Source organism: Plecotus auritus, assembly GCF_963455305.1.
Source record: "Plecotus auritus genome assembly, chromosome: 2".
NCBI classification, from domain to species: domain Eukaryota; kingdom Metazoa; phylum Chordata; class Mammalia; order Chiroptera; family Vespertilionidae; genus Plecotus; species Plecotus auritus.
Genome location: NC_137771.1, coordinates 67,020,003 through 67,040,916, shown reverse-complemented (window position 1 = coordinate 67,040,916; position 20,914 = coordinate 67,020,003). Strand labels below are relative to the sequence as shown.

At 39.0% G+C, this 20,914-nt stretch overlaps 1 protein-coding gene across 2 annotated transcripts in view; it reads right to left on the bottom strand.

Moving 5' to 3' along the window:
• HS2ST1 (heparan sulfate 2-O-sulfotransferase 1) overlaps positions 1–20,914 on the bottom strand; it is a 167,289-nt gene that overhangs the window by 54,111 nt on the left and 92,264 nt on the right. The gene's annotated exons all lie outside the window — the stretch shown is intronic.

Here is a 20,914-nt window from a genome sequence, read left to right as displayed (position 1 = left end):
CAGCCCTGCCAGGGTGGCAGGCACACGGCACTGCCGGGCCCATCCTCAGGCAGGTCCAGCCGCTCTGTGCACCTGCCTCCTGAGTCCCCTAGTCCCCTCAACCTCCCAGCCGCCCAGGGCTGGCCCGAGGTGCAGGCAAGCCTTGGATGGTGGCTGCCCAGCCACGCAGGGCTGCCCAAGGCTCAGGTAACCAGGACCAGCCAAGGCTTGCGCTGCCAGCAGTGGCAGCAGCAGAGGTGTGATGGGGGCGTCACCTTCCCCTGATCGCCAGGTTGCCTTCTACCCCTGAGGGCTCCCGGACTGTGAGAGGGGTCAGGCCGGGCTGAGGGACGCCCCCTCCAGTGCATAAAATTTCATGCACCAGGCCTCTAGTTTTAATTATAATATCATGGTGGTAGAGTGAAATGTTTTCCCTTTAAAAAATATATTTTTATTGATTTCAGAGAGGAAGGGAGAGGAAGAGAGAAATAGAAACAACAACAATGAGAGAGAATCATTGGTCGGCTGCCTCCTTCACGGCCCCTACTGGGGATCGAGCTCACAATCTAGACATTTGCCCTGACCAGGAATTGAACAGTGATCTCCTGGTTCATAGGTTGATGCTCAAACACACCAGCTGGGTGAAACATTTTCCTTTTCTTTACATTTTCAATTTTGAAAGACTGACACTTAAACTTTTTCATCTGTTCTTTAAAGCAACTGTCACCCAACATTTGTATTTTTAACTTTTCAAACTTGGCCATTTCTATTATCTAAATAACATTCTTTAGTTTATTATAATTTTTTTTAAATATATTTTATTGATATTTTACAGAGAGGAAGGGAGAGGGATAGAGAGCTAGAAACATCGATGAGAGAGAAACATCGATCAGCTGCCTCCTGCACACCTCCCACTGGGGATGTGCCCGCAACCAAGGTACATGCCCTTGACCGGAATCGAACCTGGGACCCTTCAGTCCGCAGGCCGACGCTCTATCCACTGAGCCAAACCGGTTTTGGCAAGTTTATTATAATTTTAATTAATAATGCAATAGTGACTTCAGCACATTTTAAACAACTGAATATTAAGTATTCAGTCACAGAATTTAAGAACTAGGAAAGATAAGTGCCAAAGTGCTCCTTTAAGACCAAATAAGGACTCTGTACATGAGTGTAAATTAAATTCATTACTTGCTAAATCAATAAAGTCTTGCTACTAAAAAAAAAATTAGCCAAACTAAGTAGCACAATAATGCGTTAGCTGATTTGCATTCTGGCAGAAGCTCTACAGTCCTTGTGGACTTGTAATAAAGTTTGTAGAATGGCAAGTACTGTCTTATAGATCAGTGGTTCTCAACCCTGAATCCACATGAGAACCATCTTGGAAACTTTAGAAAATGTGAACAATTGGGCTTCACTTCAGAGAGTCTGATTTAATTGGTCTTGTTTAGGGTGAGGGCATAAGTATTTCTGCGGATCTAGGCCCATTCCATTTTGCAGATGAGAACTTTGAGGCTTAGAGAACCAATTAACTTATTCTTAGTGTACGAGACTCGGGAGTGAAGGAACTGACTTTCAGTACAGTAATCCCCCTTAGCCACGATTTTCTTTCCACACTTCCAGTTCCCCAAATATTAAATGGAAACTTTCAGAAATAACAAAGTTTTAAATTGCATTCCATTCTGAGTAGCATGATGAAATCCATGCTCTGTCCTATCTGAGATGTGAATCAGACCTTTGTCTAGCACAGTGGTTGGCAAACTCATTAGTCAACAGAGCCAAATATCAACAGTACAACGATTGAAATTTCTTTTGAGAGCCAAATTTTTTAAACTTAAACTTCTTCTAACACCACTTCTTCAAAATAGACTCGCCCAGGCTGTGGTATTTTGTGGAAGAGCCACACTCAAGGGGCCGAAGAGCCACATGTGGCTCATGAGCCGCAGTTTGCTGACCACTGGTCTAGCATATCCACACTATATATGCTTCTTACTCCGTAGTCAAGTGAGTAGCCACCTTGGTTATCAGATGAACTGTTGGGGTATCACAGTTAATTATTTGTGATCAAGTTACCCTTACTGTAATAATGGCTCAAAATACAAAAGTAGTGATGCTGACAATTGGAATATGCCAAAGAGAAACTATCAAGTGTGTGTGTGTGTGTGTGTGTATAGGAAAAAACATAGTATACATAGGGTTTAGTACTATCCACCATTTCAAGCATCCACTGGGGGTCTTGGGAAGTATCCCCTGAAGATAAGGGCTTTCCACTATACCCTGTGCATAAGATTAGATACAATTATTACAGCACCATTCTATATTCAGGGTTTTGGAAAAAAAGAAACATTTGTGAAACTTTTGCTTCCTTATTATTCATGTAAGATATAATAAAGTATAAGGAAAGCATTACATGGTTAAATTTAGGTTACCTGAAGGATTAATCATACCTTCCTTATGGTACAAATACATTAGTTTGTTACTCAAGAAAAATCCCAAAATGGATATTACTAAGTTAAATATTTTGCAATATTCTTGAAAATATTTATTCAGGGGATACAAATAATGGGACAAGATTAAAAAAGGTCTAGAAAGCTCCTTTAAGATTTAACTAGGCAGCAAATGAGAGATTATATGTATGTTCCAGTGCAAAGCAGTGACAAAAGAAAAGTCTTTAAAATTAGTGTGGCAAAACTGCAACATGGCTTGCAGTAAGAGTTACAAAAATTCCCCATCAACTTTAAACCACCATGTGCCCATTGTAACTCTGTATATGAGAACCCTAGAGACCCTAGAGTTGAGGTGGCCTAGGGATAGGTATGAATTAGATGTAAAGAGCACTGTAACCCATAATTTTGTATCAGATGTCAAGGAAGTTATAGAACAAATTCAGGTAGAAAATCTGGGTCAGAAACTCCTTGGATAATTTATTATTTCACAGGCAAGCCATGTTTTTGATCAACTTCCTGCAAATATCATCACATTCTTTCACCATCAGAACAAAACACAAACAAAAACAACAACCAAGTACCCCCTGCACCACCATCCCCACAACAATGAATTCAATCTAAAAGAAAACACTTGGGAAGGTTTGTTTCTCATGCCCAAAATAAGGATATCCATATATTTCTAGGGCAAGTTTTTTGTTACCTTTGCATATAATAGTCTCTAAATTCAATAAAGGTTAAAAAAAAAACACACGAAACTCCAGCACTTTATAGAAGATACATTTTTTTCAGCAGAAAAATAATAAAAGAATGGCGGCAGTAAACTTTATATATATATATATATATATATATATATATATATATATATATATCTCCTATATAATAAAAGGCTAATATGCAAATCGACCAAACAGTGGAACAACCAATCACTATGATGCACACTGATCACCAGGGGGCAGACGCTCAATGCAGGTGGTCAGTGCACTCCCACAGGGGGAGTGCCGCTCAGCCAGAAGCCCTGAGCTGGGCTCACTGCTGGCAATCGCAACAGCGGTGGCGGGAGCCTCTCCCACCTTTGCAGCAGCGGTAAGGATGTCTGACTGCCAGCTTAGGCCCACTCCCTAAGCCAGCAGTTGGACATCACCTAAGGGCTTCTGGACTGCAAGAGGGCACAGGCCAGGCTGAGGGACCCCCGCGAGTGCACAAATTTCGTGCACCTGGCCTCTAGTGTATGTATGCATATATATATATATATTAGAGGCCCAGTGCACGAATTCGTGCTCCAGTGGGGTCCCTGGCCTGGCCTGCAGGATTGGGCCGAAACCGGCTCTCTGACATCCCTCGAGAGGTCCTGGATTGCCATAGGGCACAGGCCAGGCCGAGGGACCCCACCGGTGCACAATCAGGGCCGGGGAGGGACGCGGGAGGTTGGCCAGCCGGGGAGGGACTGTGAGAGGGCTCCAGGATGTGTCCAGCCCATCTTGCTCAGTCCCGATCGGCCAGACCACAGCAACAAGCTAATCTACTGGTTGGAGCGTCTGCCCCCTGGTGGTGAGTGCACATCATAGCAACTGGTCAACCGGTTGACTGTCTGCCCCCTGGTGGTCAATGCACATCATAGCGAGCAGTTGAGCATCCTTAGCATATCATTAGCATATTACGCTTTGATTGGTTGAATGGATGACCAGACGACTGGACGCTTAGCATATTAGACTTTTATTATATAGGATATATATATATATCAGCTTTCCTGTTTTTAAACTAGTTTCCCGCCCCTATAATCCTCTTCAATCAACCAATCTAAAAATAATGGGCCAGTATTGCCTTTAGCCCTAGGGAAAGAAAGCCATTATCAGTCACAGGCTGTTCCACTCAAAGTACCTGCTATTTAGAAATTCTTTTAAAAATATGTTGCTATCCTCTCAGAATCAAACTCTGCAAAAGTGTGTATATGTGTGTATACCCAATATATAGTAGATGTCCACTGTTTAAATATTCAAAATGTAAGGTTCTAATTCACTTTCTAATTTTTCCACACTTTATTTACAAGATGGTAAATAACACAATGTTGTCAGTTTCTTGTGTAAGAATAGAGAGCATAAGCTCTTAAAAAAATTTTTTTTTTCCCGAAGTGAGTATGCCAACCATGACAGGAAAAGTGGTATTATTTGTGAGAATGCTCTACGATGGGTATTCATATTACATTTTAAAGACAGTGGAGGAGAGAAACCAAGATGGCGGCATAGGTAAACACCTAAACTGCTGCCTCGCACAACAATTTCAAAACTACAACTAAAAGACAGAATGGACACCATCCAGAACCACAGGAAAGCTGGCTGAGTGAAAATTCTACAACTAGAAGGAAAGAGAAAAGCTCACAGAGAATTGGAGGTACGGCAAAGGGTCTTTGTGCGCGCAGAGAGGAAGGGCGGCTGAAAGCCTGGCTGACTTTCTCTGGTGGAAGGGGGAAGGAAGCCCCCGACCGCACTGAACCCCAGTTCTGACTGCAGTGAACCCCAGTTCCGGGCGAGCCCCTGGGGACCCACGCTCTTGTGGGGGGAGTCTGGACTCTCGAGCGGAGACTCGGGAGCCAGGAAGGCAGAGGTCTGAAGGCACGCACGTGCACGCAAGGGCAAGGCTGACGGGAAGCCAAGACTGAGACTCCACCCCATCCAAGCTGAGCACAGAGGCTATTGCAATTTGGCAAGTCTAATCCTATAAGGCTGTCTCCAGCACCGAACTTCTCCCAGCATAGACACAGCTGATCCTTACAGCCAACTGGCCTGGAGGTCAATTCTTCCCAGTGATACCAACAACAATTAAGACTTAATTACAACAAGGCTGTACACACAGTCCACAAAGGGGTGCACCAAGAGTGTCCACCTCAGGTTAACTGGGGAGGCAGACCCACTGGGCCATATTGGAAACCTAGCACACAAATCTACCTTACCAACTCAGGGAAGCAGTGAAAATGCGGTGTCAAAAGAATCAGATCACAAACGAAAGAAATGGAGGAAAACAAACGACTGGATATAGAATTCAAAACCACCATTATAAGGCTTTTTAAGAATATCCTAGAAAAGGCCGATAAATATAACGAGACCCTCGAAGATATGAAAAAGGACCAACTAGAAATTAAACATACACTGACTGAAATAAAAAATATTATACAGAGACCCAAAAACAGACAAGAGGAACACAAAAATCAAGTCAAAGAATTGAAATACAAAGAAGCAAAAAACACTCAACCGAAAAAGCAAAAAGCAAAAAAAAAAAAATCCAAAAAGTTGAAGATAATGTAAGAAGACTCTGGGACAACTTCAAGCGTACCAACATCAGAATTATGGGGGTGCCAGAAGAAGAGAGAGAGCAAGATACTGAAAACCTATTTGAAGAAACAATGACAGAAAACTTCCCCCACCTGGTGAAAGAAATAGACTTACAAGTCCAGGAAGCCCACAGAACCCCAAACAAAAGGAATCCAAAGAGGACCACACCAAGACACATCATAATTAAAATGCCAAGAGCAAAAGACAAAGAGAGAATATTAAAAGCAGCAAGAGAAAAACAGTTAGTTACCTACAAGGGAGCACCCATACGACTGTCAGCTGACTTCTCAACAGAAACTATGCAGGCCAGACAGGAGTGGCAAGAAATTTTCAATGTGATGAATAGCAAGTACCTACAACCAAGATTACTCTACCCAGCAAAGCTATCATTCAGAATTGAAGGGCAGATAAAGAGTTTCACAGATAAGAAAAAGCTAAAGGAGTTCATCACCACCAAACCAGTATTATATGAAATGCTGAAAGGTATTCTTAAAGAAGAAGAAGAAAAAAGTAAAGATAAAAATTATGAACAACAAATACATATCTATCAACAAGTGAACCTAAAAATCAAGTGAATTAAAAACCTGAGGGACAGAATAATCTGGTGAATACAATAGAATCAGGGGCATAGAAAGGGAGTGGACTGATAATTCTCAGGGGGAAAGGGGTATGGGGGTTCATGAAGAGACTGGACAAAAATCATACACCTATGGATGAGGACAGTGGGGGGGAGGTAAGGGCAGAAGGTGGGGTGGGAAATGGGTGGAGGGGAGCTATGGGGGGAAAAAGGAGAAATAATTGTAATAATCTGAATAAAGATTTATTAAAAAAAAAAGACAGTGGAATTATTTCTTCCCCTAATAAAGTCTTTTATAAATAAATAAAATAGACAAATAAAAATGTGGAAGTGCCATGACCTGAGGGAGATTCGAGCCCATAGGCTTTTACCCTGGCTCTCATAGTTGGCCCAGACACACCTGTGTGGGGCTCTGAGCTTCCCTGATTCACTTTTTAGAAATCACTGCTCATATTACCTCAGCTGGGAGTTTCAATTTAAAGTTCTCCTGACAGGAAAATCACTTATCTAGTAGAGACATCTGAATGATCTACTGAAAGTAGTTATTCTTGATTGTTATCCTCTATTGTTTGATCCTTCAAAGGAATCTTAGACCTAAAAAGTGCGAGGGAGGTAACAGTTAATGCCACAATACATCCAGGTATCTAAAGCAGTATTTTTTTAAAAAAATATTTTTATTTATTTCAGCGAGGAAGGGAGAGGGAGAGAGAAATAGAGACATCAATGATGAGAGACAATCATTGACCAGCTGCCTCCTGCATGCCTCTCCCCCCCCATTATTGGGGATCAAGCCCACAACTTGGGCAAGTGCCCTGACTAGGAATCGAACCCCAACTTCTTGGTCCATAGGTCAATGCTCAACCATTGAGCCACACTAGCCAGGCTAAGGCAATTATTTCTTAACATTTTAAAAACTTATATCCTACTCTGATAATCATTAAAAAAAAAACAACCTAAAAACCTACCATCCTTCTCAATTAATGATATATAACTTTCATCTCTACCAGTTATTAAAGTTCAGCCATGTGGATTATATTACAAAACGGGATCTTTTTATTTTCATTTTCTCAGTATAAAATCATGCTATTGTATTAAAAATGGTTTTTCTAATCATATTAGCACCTATTTTTATCAACCTCTAGGATACGATTCTAGTTGAGAGAGAATGATCTTAAAGTTCTATATCCTAGTTCTCATTCAGGTTTCAAAAATCATACCTTTTTCCTATAATGTTCAAACATGTTGTCTACTGTATCCTTCCCTCCCACTGTTCAGTAGTAAAGTAATTCAATTTTAGTGCTTATCTTACAAATCTCCAAGATGTTGAGTAAGCTACAATATAAAACCACAATAATTTAATTATGCAATTGCACTTGCTGATAAAAGAAAGTGGACACTAAATAGTGTGTGGAAGCCGCACACAAGAATAAATGCTAGTTAGAATTCCAACTGGAGAGAAGGGTTAATGAGTTAATAACACTGCTTACACAGTGCTTGAAAATTGACATGGCATTCCAGCAGTATTCCATAACCAAAAATCTATACTGCTCTCAACTAGAATTAATTGATCGTCCTCATTTTCATGGCTGCTAAAAAATATAAAGAAAAGTAATTCTATACAAATTTCAAATGTATATAACATTGTTGTGGAGGGTTCATTATGATTAATGTAAATCAGAAAATCAAGTTGACTTTAATTTCAATATTAAAAATAAACACATTAAGAAGTGGGTTTCATTACATTTAAAAACATTGCAATTAAGAGTTTTCTGATCTTCATACAACTATTATCTTTTTCTGTTAAGCTGGTAATCAAAGACCACAGTTTTATGTTGCCATTCATCCAGAGGTTGCAGTGCAGACTTCACACATCTAACGCTGCTAAATATCCCCTGAACTCCATCCCTGAAATGCCAGTGAAGGTAGGGCAGACAATTTAAACCTCATAATTGATGACAAGAAAGAATACGTCAAAAAGAACTTCTATGAAACTTTGCCAGTATTCTTTTTTATTTAATAAGATAGTCCTTATTTAACAAAAACTGCAACCAAACTATAGATTTTGAATAATTTTATAAAATGCTTGCTTAGGATATTTGTTTTAATAATGTAAAACCTCAGCTCCTGAAATAAAGGTATTAAGACAATTTACTAACATTTACTTAATGTCCAAAAATCACTATAGTGCTGTGTGTGACCAATTCACATAATTCCCCTCAATGCCTGCCCTTATGCAAAAGAAATGGTGTTTTGAAAGTATGGTCCTACCATATTTTTATAAAAGCTGTGTGCTAAAGCATGCTTTCAAAACAACTACAAGTATTCCTCATTAGAAGACAAGAACATATCTCAGTGAAAGCAAAGACCAATAAACAAAGGCTTCACTGGAAACTGTGTAAGTAACCAAAATTTAATGAACATCTATAATTATAACATAGCTGTGTGTCTTAATCAGATTAGCACATCTGGTATGAATACCAGTATCAGGAAAAAAAACTACTTCCTTCAAAAATACCTAACTATTCTTGCCCTGGCTGAGTGGCTCAGTTGATAGGTTATGGGTTTGATCGCCAGTCAGGGCATGTACAGGAGGCAACTGATGGATGTTTCTCTCTCACACCAATGTTTCTCTCCCGCTCCTCCCCCTTCCTCTGTGTCTAATAACAACGTATGAGGATGTTTGTTTTCCCATTGAAACAGTTTGTTGTAAATATTTTAAATCTTCTAAATAAGATAGGTTTTAAAATGTAATTTAGGTTTAATTTGCATTTTGTGTTTTTAATATGAAGAAAATTTATCTTTAAAAAATAAAAATATCAATTTTTCCACTTAATAAAACTAGTCAATTGTTTGTCAAATTAAAATTACCTCTATCAAAATAGACCTAGTAACTTCAGCCATTCTACTACTTTTCCTTTCTAATCTCTCAAAATAATTTGGAAATCCTGTGCCAAAACAGCATACCTCGTCCCTTCATTCATATACCAGTAAATTATCTCAAAGTACAAAACTGTCACCCCGAACCGTTCTGTGATCTTGAACACCATATAGTATAAGAAGCAGTACATCATTTTCTAATTGGCATAAAATAAATGAGAACAAAACTTTTTGTTGAAATACAGTCAGAGATGGTGAATCTGTGATATCAACATCTGTATGAAAATAATATTGTCAATTACCAATTACCTGGTAAGCTTTACTTAATTTCTGTTTGAAAGGTATGAATTTGACAAACAAGCTGAGTACCCTAACTTAAAAGGCTATGTACCATTCTTCATTTTATCCCAAAAAGGGATTCATTGAAGAAGATGAAACCTTTGTAGGAAATGCAATTATTGGCTAAGAGGAGGAATGAATATCATGTGGTCCATGAACAAGGTATAAACTGTGTACCTCTTGCAAACTCAAAACAAGTATGCGGGAGGGCTGGTGGGCTTGGCCTGCATCTCCCTATATCATTTGTACTAGTATGTAATGAAAGACATGATACTAAAGACAAATCAATGGAAATCTTCAGGTAAACACTTGCCACTAAATCCCTTAATTTACCCCTTTTAACTAGTTTCCTAGCCAGTATCTGGGGTAGGGAAAAAGATTATCCTAAATGGGAGGGGAGGTGTACTTAGGATACAAAGACAGTAAAGGTAGAGGGAAAGGACTCAATGTATCTTTATAGAATAACCCTTAAAACAGTTGATAAGGCTAAACATCTCATTATAGGCTGAAATGTATTTATCCAAATATATGTATTTGGTTTTTAACCCACCTCCTGGCCAAAGCTCCTAAAACCACTGTAATTTCCTAAGTGAAAAGAATGAAAGGAACATTTTTTGTTATATTTGGTCTTTTATCCTCTGTTTCTGAAATAGCTGCAGAACCATAAAGCAAAAATTTGTCTTATGTTATTCTCATAACAAGCCCCTTGTAATCACATCTAAATTTATGTTAATGAAGTGACTTTTAGAAATCAGCTAGGCAGCCTCAGGATGAGGGTTGGTTATCATGGGAACCAACCATGTGATTAGAAGGTTCCAAGTTTCAGCCTAGCCCCTCTCCACTAGGACAAAGGAGAGAGATTTGAAGGTTGAGTCGGTCATCAGTGGCCAGTGATTTGATCAACCAAATCTTCAAAATGCAGATTAAAAAACAAACAAACAAACAAACAAAACCCATAACCAAAGGGGTTTTGGAAAGCTGCTGATGAACACAACCAAGTTCTGGGAGGATGGCATACCTGTGTAACGGGGAATGAATGCCCTATTATACTATTTATATTAGTCTAACTAACTTTACTAGGTGTACCGGTTAATAATGCAGATTTTGTAATCAAAGAAAACACGATAATTTCAAGAGAAAAATCAAAAGTGCTTTATTCAAAGTAATGTCCATCGCTAGCTACACATTTCCCCCATCTTTCAGGTAATTTGCGGATACTGTCCCAATAGAACTTTTCTTGTTTTGAAGCAAACCATTCAGAGACCTAATTTTCCACTTCTTCGTACGTTTTGAAGTGCTGCTCAGAAAGTGCGTGTGCCATCATTCGGAACAAGTGGTAATCTGAAGGAGCAAGGTCTGGTGAATACGGTAGATGGGTTAATACTTCCCAGGCAAGATCTTTTAACATGTCTTTAACTGGTTTTGAAGTGTATGATGGTGCATTATCATAAAGCAAAATTACTTTGCTGTGTCTTCTGGCACATTCTGGTCGTTCAAATTATTGAACGTGGTTCAAATGATTTGTTGTTGGTAGCTATCAGTATTAATGGTTTCACCTGGTTTTAGAAGCTCATAATACACCACACCTTCCTGATCCCACCAAACGCAGAGCACAGTCTTCTTTCCGAAGCGATTTGGCCTTGCAGTAGATGGTAATGGTTGACCTGGATCAACCCATGATTTTGTGCATTTGGGATTCTCAAAATAAATCCACTTTTTATCGCCAGTCACAATTCGATGCAAAAAAGGCTTTCTTTCATGCTGTTGAAGCAACATTTTACAGATGACTTTTCCGTTTTCCATTTGTCTTTTATTCAGTTGATGTGGCACCCATTTTCCTTCCTTTAAAATCTTTCCCATTGCTTGTAAACTATTGGAAATGTTTGCTGAGCAACATTTAATCCTTTTGCAAGTTGTTTTTGAGTTTGACATGCATCTTCATCCAATAATGCTTGTAATTGTTGGTCTTCAAACTTTTTTGGTTGACCTGGATGTTCTTTGTCTTTCACATTGAAATCATTACTTTTAAAACAGGGAAGGTAGGGGACGGTGGGGATAAGGGGGAGAGATCAACCAAAGGACTTATATGCATGCATATAAGCCTAATCAATGGACACAGACAACAGGGGGGTGGGGGCATGAGTAGGGGGTGGGGGGTAGTGAGGGAATAAGGACACATATGTAATACCTTAATCAATAAAAAAATAAAAAAAAAGACAGATGCACTTTAAAAACAAACAAACATTTAAACCAGCGTTCACAAGTACCTTGAGATGGAGTATGTTCTCCATAAGCTTCCTGAAGTATACGATAACTTTCAGCAGCACTTTTATTCAAAATAAAGTAACAAATTAAAACTTCCTGCAAATGCTCTTTTTTTGGCATGAAATTCGACATTTTTAAGTGTAAAAATATCTATGATGTTAACACCTTCAGCAAATTTGACATATGAAGTTTTGAAGCTTGCTGTCAATACAACAAAATAGCATACATATCAAATCGCATATATATCAACATATGGGTAACTCCATCTATTGAAAAAAATCCGCATTATTTACCAGTACACCTGGTAGAATAGAATTAAAATAAGAATGTACTAATAAAGCAATTCATATTAATCTTGATGGATATTAAACCCAGCTTGTTACTCTAACCTGATATTGTTCTCTCAAAATTAGAGCTTACATGTTAAAACTTTTTTTTCTAAGTATACTTTACTAGAGTCAGCAGTTTCAGTTCCTGTGTGAACCTAAGGAGCAGCCTGACCTTCAAAGCCCTGGCTAACATTGACTGCCCAGACACAGGAATCCAGATGGCCAACTCAAGGACACTGACCATGAAAATCCCTATCAGGACCAGCAAGGACACCACCTACATGTCCACAGCCCCTCCCCTGATATCTTCCTCCTACTTTTCCTCTCCCTCTTTTTTTTAAATTATTATTATTTTTATATTTCTTTATTGATTTCAGAGAGGAAAGGAGAGGGAGAGAGAAAAAAACATAAATGATGAGAGAGAATCATGGATCGGCTGCCTCCTGCATGCCCCCTACTGGGGATCGAGCCCACAACCCGGGCATGTGCCCTGACCGGGAATCGAACCGTGACCTCCTGGTTCATAGGTCCACGCTTAACCACTGAGCCATGCTGGCCGGGCTTCCCTCTTCCTCTTTATAAAAGCCTCTGCCTGCACTGATTAGTTAAGATGGGTTTTTGAGGACATGAGTCCCCATCTTCTCAAGTTGCTGGCACTTGAACCACTTTCCTTCTCACCAGCACCTGTCTCACAAGTTTGGCTTCCACTGCAGCAGGCAGTTGAACTTGGGTTCAGTTTCACCTGGAGAGGGCATGGAAGTTCCAAATCCCTTTCCCCATACCTTGTCCTATGCATCTCTTCCATCTGGCTGTTCCTGAATTGTCCTTTTATAATAAATCAGTAATCTATTAGGTAAACCTTTTCTGAGTTCTGTGAGTTATTCTAGCAAATTATCTAACCTGAGGAGGGGTTGTGGGAATCTCTAATTTATAGCTGGTGTGTCAGAAGCACAGGTGACAACCTGAACTTGCAATTGACATGGGGTGGGAGGGAGTTAACTAGTGGGATAGAGTCCTTAACCTGTGGGTTCTGATGTTAACTCCAGATAAATTAGTGTCATAATTGAATTTTACAACATCCAGTTGGTGTCTGGAGGTTAGAAAATTGGTTGTTGTAGTAAAACTCAAACGTCTGGTATTTGCAATGTAGTAGACTTATAGAAAGCAGAAGAGTTGTCCCTTAACAGTCTTCAAATTCATATGCTAAAGTCCTAATATCCAGTACCTTGGAATGGGACTGTATTTGAAGATTAAAATAAAGTCATGGGGGTGGGCCCCTATCCAATTTGACTGATGTCTTTATAAGAGGAGTTCAGGACAGACCAGTGCTATGTGAAAACAGAGGGAGAAAACAGCCATGTACAAGCCAAGATGAGAGGCCTCAGAAAAAAACCAATCCTGCCAATACTTTGATCTCAGACTTCTAGCCTCCAGAACAGTAAGAAAATAAATTTCTATTATTAAAGCCAACCAATCTGTGTACTTCGTTATGGCAGCCCTAGCAAAATACAGACCCAAAGAAAAGGAACAATAAGAACAATTAATCAAATTAAGACCAAATGCACAGCCAACATGTCTCAGTGGTTGAGCAATGAACTATGAACCAGGAGGTCAGGGTTTGATTCCCAGATTGGGGGCTCGATCCCCAGTGTGGGGTGTGCAGGAGGCAGCCAATCAATGATTCTCTCTCATCAATGACATTTCTATCTTTCTCTCCCTCTCCCTTCCTCTCTGAAATCAATAAAAATATATATTTTTAAAAATTAAGACATACATATATCTCAAATCTGTTTGAAATTCAGGAAACACAGTATGACTTTGTGATTAAGAATGCAGTAGAGCCTTGATGGAAGGAAGTGTGGTTTTCCTGATTCACTTTAGTACTGCATCTAGAGTAGAAAACAGATAAGTAAATGACCAGAGAGCAGCTGAATTCCGAGATGCATTTGTAACAGAGACAAACACACAACATGGGAAATAACTCAACACTTTATAACACTTCAGGGACCATCATTTTTAACTCCTTTCTCCTACTCTTCTACCCCTTAACTTTAGAGCCAAAGAGATTTGAAATGGCTAGAGGTCCATGTGATAAGGATAATTAATGTCAGCATGTCCCTAAGAATAAAATTTAGCAAAAATTATATTGCCACATAATAATTTTTAAAAAACTGAAAATAACAACCCCATCCCACTCCCAGAGTTAAGTCACACAAAATAATGAAAGATATACTCAATGGTAGTAGGAAAAAAAATTAAAGGATATTTAAAATGACTTATACAATCTCCCCACCTGCTCTGCTTCCATTATTAGTATACATATAAGCAAAACTAATCAATTTCTATGGGAGTCAGAAAAAATTTTTATTGTCTACAGCACAAACACACACTGTAAAACAGATGCTGTCATCAAATTGTAGTACTCAGTTACTCTACTTTGAAATTAAGTGAAGTACTTGTTTAAAAATGTCTTCTCATTAGAATATACAATGATCATTTTAAATTCTATCTGCTGTAATAGGATATTTCTATCACACTGCAATCTGGACTGTGCCATAAACACTATTGTACTTGAACAGATGGAAATCATAAAGTGATATTTAGCTACAGATTTCCTGTCATAGAGTTTTACAAACTGAAAAAGGAGAAATCAACATTTGCAATCAACTAAATTCAAAATACTATCTGGTAAGCTAAAGTGATGCTAATGTGACATAGGAATATAAATGCCTTCGATTTAATATACTGTGGCTTTCAGGAGAAAAAAATATATTAAAGTGACAACCTCACAAAATTAGTAAAGATTGTGATGTGTGGGGACAGGGCTGAGAGAAGGCATGATATGTAAGATATCTACAGCAAATATGTCTAGTATTGTGCATAATAGTTCTAACTAATCAAATGACATATATTCTAGTGAACTTACCATTTAAAGGTTAAGAAACAACCAAGGTTATTAAGGAATACCCTTTGAACTTTACAGTCTTAATTTCTTCTTATAGAAAATGGGTGATGATTCCTGCCGCCCACTTCATGAAATTACTAAGGATATTAATTAATTTATGCAAAATATTAAATATTGCAAAGCAATTTTGCAAATCAATGGAAATCTTCAGGTAAACACTTGCCACTAAATCCCTTAATTTACCCCTTTTAACTAGTTTCCTAGCCAGTATCTGGGGTAGGGAAAAAGATTATCCTAAATGGGAGGGGAGGTGTTTGTTTTTTAACCCTCAACTTAAGGTATTTCTTCAATTGATTTTTTTAAAGGGAGTGGAGGGGAGGAAGGAGAGAGGAGGGAGAAGAGAGAGAGAAACATCAATGTGAGAGAGACACATCAATTGGTTGCCTCTAGCATGTGCCCTGACCAGGGCCAGGGAGAGAGCCTGCAATGGAGGTAAGTGCCCCTGACTGGGATCGAGCCCACGACTCTTCAGTCCGAGGGCTGACAATTTAACCACTGAGCCAAACTGGGCAGGGCATGGAGGTAACTTTTTTAACTCATTAGTAAATGATGTCTAATCTATTAACCACATGACATAAGAAGACATTGCTGATGCATATATCTAAAATTGTGAGTTTTTAACTCATAGTTTGAAAATCAAAACTAACATTATGGTAAAATATATTCCACTCGTGTTAAAAAATGGAATCTAAAGAAGCATCTAAATTAGTAAATTATATGTGTAATTTATTCTGTAGACTCCATGCATTTTCCAAACATCAAGTATTTCAGTGAAGGTCCAATCGGGAAATAGAAACTACCCAGCAATTTAAACAGGAAAAACTTAATATAAGGAATTATTAACTAAACAGAGTATTAAAGTAATGAGAGATTGGCAACTAATAAGTAAAGAGAACTAAAAAATATATAAATGGCAGATATTAGCAGCAACCACTATCCCTAGAACTGAAATAGTGACTAAGAAAGAACCCCATATCCCATGTCTGGCTATGATCCAGGTATTGTTGGTTAGGTCATACTATGGCTCACTAAATGGTAGAGAAAGAAGTTGCTGGGTGCCATACCAGCAGAACTTGCTGAAAATATATCCTCTAGGCCCTAGGGTGTTAAGGAAAGCCATTCATAGGGAGGTATCTTATGGGAAGCACTCCAATATGAAGTCACTGAAAGAAGCTGCTGGCTGCCATACACTGCAGAAGGCAGACACTGGAAGTACTCTGCTACAAAACCACCTGGTGGGTGGAGGTGAGGGAGGTCCAGGGTGCAGAGAAAGCTACTGATTGTCAGGTACTGCTGACCACTGTGCACTGCAGGAACCAGGGAAGCTGCCAGGAACCACAGCACTCCAGGACTGTGAAAGAAGGTCCCTTCCTCTTTCAGTGGGACTGCTCTACTGACAAAACTCGACACTAGAGCTACTAGCTTAAGAAAAGCCACTTACAGGATTCCCATCAATTACTCCAGACTCCAGAGCAGCCAATGAAGGGCGAATATGGAGTTGAGAGGTAATAAATTGATGAGTGGAACATTAGGCTAGAATTCCAAATTAGTACATATTTTACTTTGAAAACTAAAAGTAAAGACATGTAAGTGAATGAGTCCAGGATAGAAAAATCTTAGATAAAATTCATCTCTTGAACCAGTTTCCCTAATTTAATAATGTAGGAACAAACGTTCTTATTTAATTAAGACTCATTGGAGGGGAACAGATTAATAAAGTACAAAATTTGAAAATTCTGATTTGGGGCCTGTTTCCCTAGAAAGTTAGACCAAGCCTGAGAAAAGGGCACACTTGTAAAATAAAACAAAAACAAAACAAATACATGCCCCTTATATATAGTTACCATGTAAATAGCTATTTTGGCCAAGTCTACTCTTACTGAGACTTGAGGCCTAATGACTACCCCTCCATTCCCTTTGCCACCATGCCTGCCAAGCATTGCCAAGTGTAAGTAGCTAATAACATTTAGAACATTTCTTCTTACCAAGTGGGCATAACATATTGGTTAAAATAGTTCAACTATAGTATATTGTAAAAGTGAAGAAAATGGTAATTTTTAAAAAATAGAAAGGGAGGCTGCTAGACACAAATTTTGTTTTGGTTCCCATCACTCCTAATTTTAGAGCCTTGGCCTGGAAACATTATTCATTCCCATGTTGATGACTACATCTTCATCACTCGGCTAACTTCTCTCTTAAATTCCAGACTCTTACATACAATATACCATATGAAATGAACACATACCTAAAAAAAATATGTGATAAAAGTTGACATCCTCCCCCAAAAACGAAGTAAACCTGGGGGGAGGGAAATGGGGACATGAAAGAAACTAAACTGCTAGTCAAAAATCTCCACGATCTTTATACCAACACATACCCTTTCTTAAAAGGCAACAGAGCCAGACCCTTACCAGGTCGTTTTACCAACTCTTAAAAAGAGTCAAAGTAGCCCAGACAGGCTGGCTAAGTGGTTGAGCGTCGACCTATGACCTAGGAGGTCTCGATCAGGGCACTTGCCCGAGTTGAGGGCTTGATTCCCAGTAGCGGGGTGTGCAGGAGGCAGACAATCAGTGGTTAATGTTTCTCTCTCTCCCTCCCTTCTTCTTGGAAATCAATAAAAATATATTTAAAAACAAACAAAGAAACAAAAACAAGAGTTGTGAATCAAATAGTTATAAATAAATGCATTACATATATACTGAAGGAACACTTTGATAATTATATGTTACTATGTAGACACACACACACAAAAATGAATTAAGCAAGAATTCAACATAACCTTCCTGAGCCACTAAAAAGTGAAAATAAATTCATATGTACTACATTTGCTACTTGCATCTCCAAAATCACGTATAATGAAGAAAGTTACAGCATCAATTCCTCAAAGTACATACCTGAGACCTAAATCTGTCATGTTGACAAACTACCTTAGGTTTTGGACTACATTACTATTAAATAAAAAAAATTATTGTCTATGCTAATAGAGGTGCTTAATATGACATTAAAATTTAAGTTGTGCTGAATTTTCTAGATAAGACAGATGGCTGTCCTATAAAATACAATACACAATGCCCTAATTCTATTATTGATGAGTGAACTGACAAATGAAAAGGGAAGAAAACAAGTTTATAGAATTAAACCTTTTAAATGGTATTGAGAATATTGTGGATTCAATTTTGGTAAAAAGTAAATGTTAATAACCAGCTGAGCAAGGACATAATAAAACTGGTATCCTGTTGTGACAAAATGGAGTTCAGGATCTCTATTTTAGATTTATGGTGATTTTCTGTTCATTAATATTTCTCTATAACAGACTCAAAGTCGTCTGAAAATACTTAGATTATAAGGTGTCAAATATTGCCACATCCTAATATATTTTCAGGCAGGGTAAATTTTTAAATCTCACTTAGTTATCACCAGGACACTATCCTGCCTAAAAATTTCCTCAAAAATCTTAACCACTGGCCAGTGTGCTCAGTGGTTAGAGTGCTGGCCCAAACACCTGCAGGAGGCAACCAAACGATGTGTCTCTCTCACATCGATGTTTCTTTTTCTCCCTCCCTCCCTCCCTTCCACTCTCTCTAAAAATAAATGGAAAAATATCCTTGGGTGAGGATTAACAACAACAAATAATCTTAACAACAATGCTACAAGTTTGGGACTATCCTTACAGATGAGGAAATTGTACCATGAAGACGTTTAGAAATTTGTTCAAGATGGCAAAGCTGGTAAGAAACAGTGCGGAGATAGAAGCCTCAAATAAAAGTTTCTGCTTTCTCTCCATCCAATTTTCCTGTATAATTAATAGCAACAGCAGTTAATTTTCCAGGTGAATAGATATTGTTAGTTAAATGCAGTTTCCACATGAAAACAATTTATGAGTTACAAATACATTTTACAGAACGAAGCTTTTTTTGAAAGTTAGGAACTATTTCTGTATCTCATCACATCTACTGTCTTGGATGCAATAATACTGTGGGGAGTAAAATACAGATAGATGTATTGAAGAAATATTAAAGAGCAGAGCCAGGCAGGATGGCATTATAGTATAACAAATGCTTTTGGGCTTAGCAGGCACATAATTCAATTCAGTCTGGTTCAAATACTAATTCACAGTTCGCTTTGTTCTGTTTTCTTTCATTTTAAAGACATACAAAACTTAAGAATTAAGAGTAAACAATAGAAATTAGTTTTTTCTAATGCTTTTATCTCCAATTTCTTAAAATCTCCATTTATTACTGTGTTGTTTTCTTATCCTCCATTTTTCTGTCTCTAGTAATCTTCTATGGCTCTATAAATCACCTTTTTATCATCTCTCTTGCTTTTTACTTTCACTTGGTTATTAATTATTGGCTTCATCCTTGAAACTTTTGTCAGATCCTATCTTTCATCTACAAGGCCACTACCACAGTCTTACTTATTTTCTTCCTTAACTTGGATGTTGCAACTGGTTCCCCTAATTGCAGCAACTCTTAATTTTTGTTCATATTCCACAAAGGAGATAAAATTTTATAATAGGAGAGAGGGGGAAAGTTATTTTTTAAAAACTTGATGCCATAAATCCAAACTCCTTCAGTTGACAAACAAAGCTCTTAGTAATCAAGCCCCAAAGAATCCTTTTCAGTATCCATCCCCATTTCCTTACACTCAGTGGATTTCTCCCTATTCCCTGTTTAACATAGTATTGTATGGCTCCCTCCACTCTACTCTTCCTTCTTCCTGGAATGTCCTAAACCTCCTATTAAATCTTCAAAGTTCAGCTCAAATCCTGCCTTCCTTGAAGACAATCTTCCTCTACATTAAGTTACAGCAATTTGTTTCCATCTACATGATAGCAGAAGATATTTTATAGTTTATTTACTATTTATGTCTGTCTTTTGAAATAGAGGTGCTCCTTAAGGATAACAAGCATATTTAGTCCATGTTTATAACCAAAATTTCTAATCTGGAGCCCAGCATATAGTAGGTTCTTGATTAGTGCCCATTGTTTATAGTATTAACACGTTAAGCGCCCAGTCTGTCACTGGTGACTGACACTATACTTTCCATCTGGAAGACAAAACAGGCTGGGCGCTTAACATGTTAACTAGAGGCACAGTGCACGAAATTTGTGCACTGTGGGGGGGGGGGGTTCCCTCAGCCTGGCCTGCGCCCTATTACAGTCCGGGACCCCTTTGGGGATGTCTGACTGCCGGCTCAGGCCCGATCCCCGGGGGTATCGGGCCTGAGTCGGCAGTCGGACATCCCTCTCGCAGTCCGGGACCCCTCACTCCTTACTGCCCACCTGCTTACTGCTCCTTACCGCTCAGCTCGTTGCTCCCTAGCACTGCCGCAGAGGCCAGCTGCGCTCGCCAACTGTGAGCCCAGCTTCTGGCTGAGCAGCGCTACCCCTGTGGGAGCTCATTGACCATCAGGGGGCAGCTCTTGTGTTGAGTGTCTGCCCCCTGGTGGTCAATGCCTGTCATAGTGACCAGTCACTCTGGTCATTCTGCCGTAATGGTCACTTAGGCTTTTATTACATAGATCAGCAGTCACCAACCGGTGGTCCGTGGACCACTGGTGGTCCGGAAGGTCCAAAAGGTTAGCAACCGCCGATATAGATGATACCGTTTTAATTTAACCTACTTATGACTAACTGGAAAGGAGCACAGGGAAGGCCAAATACTATGGGCATGCCATTTGTGCAGCTCTGCCAGGAAGCTGCAGTTTAACACTCCCCAGGTTTGTTCCCCACAGATCGCTGGGATAAGGGACTGAGCAGGGTGGAGAATAGACACGTGCGCAGTCAAGTCTGGGTCACATAGGGAAGG